Below are 1,281 nucleotides of genomic sequence, written 5' to 3'. Positions count from 1 at the left end.
TTTTTTTTTTTCTTTTTCCATTTTTATCACAATGCTGGGGATTATCTGTCATTACTAAACTTTGATCAGCACTGTAGTAAGGGATCAAAACATTTTCCTGTAAAAAGTTTTTGTTTCAAAGGATTGTCTGGAGGATTTGTATATATATATATATTTTAAAATATGAAATTTTTTTGAGATTATTTTTATTTTTGTTTTTTTCTTCCAACCACCATACTGTTTCCTATTTTTAAATCCATTGAAAGCAGAACTGGTTAATTGGGTTCTAGATTTGATGAATTAAATATCTTTCTCATGGATTGCATGTTCTTGTTTTCTTGTGCTACAGTTATTAAAAAAATAGATTTTAATAGCTTAAGTGTAATTTTTTCACTCCAAATGCTATTAAAGAGACTGTGTCCCTTCAAACAGTGTGTTGGTGTCTTGCCTTCACATTTTGTCCATGGTGTCAGTACACATTTATTTCCTCTAGTCAAATCCATTTCAGCACAGTTCATTATTACTTGACATTTTCCGCTCTTGAACTTCTCTTGTACTATTTAATGGGCCACATTCAGAACTGCTAGCAAATACTTTACTTTCTAAATATCTCACTTTCCATTATGGTGTTTTCTGCAGGTGCTAATCACATCAAGGATGCAGTATGATGCAGATGAAGTATAACTTCATCCTTAAATTGCAGTAAAAACACATATGGCTACCATTTGGTCTTACCTGTGTAATCCTGGGATGCCATGGAGGAAGGTAAACTAAAAAGGCCAAATATTGTAACAGAGCGGAAGTGTCTCCGATGAATGTTAAACATAATTATATTTCAAATTTTTATACAGTATCTGTCGCACATTAAAAGTTAAATTTAGAGTTTGGCTTGTTCATGATGATTGTGAATACATCACAGGCAGTCTGTTCAGCAGTTCAGGTGCTTTTGCATACTAATTTGTGAATTCTCCTCCCTCCGTGTAAAGGTATGAATTTAGTTTCCACATGTATGGAAATGATCAGTGAGGCTTAACCCTCACCAGTGTCTCAACTTAGGAAAGGCAGAGGCAAATCTCGATATAGTCACATCAAATTTGTTAGCGGTAACTGTAACAATGAAACATTTTCTTCCTTCCCTGTGTCTGCTGGGATCTCTTCTTCTGCGTGCCTTGACTCAATGCCCCGTCCACACCTCAGAGTTTCAGCTGGAAGGAGATTATTTGATAGGTGGACTTTTTGATGTTCATCATGTCGATGGCCCTGTTTATCATGACCGACCAGAAGCCATCGACTGCGCCAGGT

General features: G+C 35.8%; 1 protein-coding gene across 1 annotated transcript in view; it reads left to right on the top strand.

The window, feature by feature from the left end:
- kazna (kazrin, periplakin interacting protein a) overlaps window positions 1-1,281 on the top strand; it is a 178,979-nt gene that overhangs the window by 172,802 nt on the left and 4,896 nt on the right. The window lies entirely within an intron of this gene.

The sequence above is a fragment of the Seriola lalandi genome, unplaced genomic scaffold, assembly GCF_002814215.2.
Source record: "Seriola lalandi dorsalis isolate HSWRI2012SDOR001 ecotype SW California unplaced genomic scaffold, Sedor1 jcf7180002054861, whole genome shotgun sequence".
NCBI classification, from domain to species: domain Eukaryota; kingdom Metazoa; phylum Chordata; class Actinopteri; order Carangiformes; family Carangidae; genus Seriola; species Seriola lalandi.
Note: the sequence above shows the minus strand (reverse complement) of the source record. Positions and strands in the feature narration are given on the sequence as shown.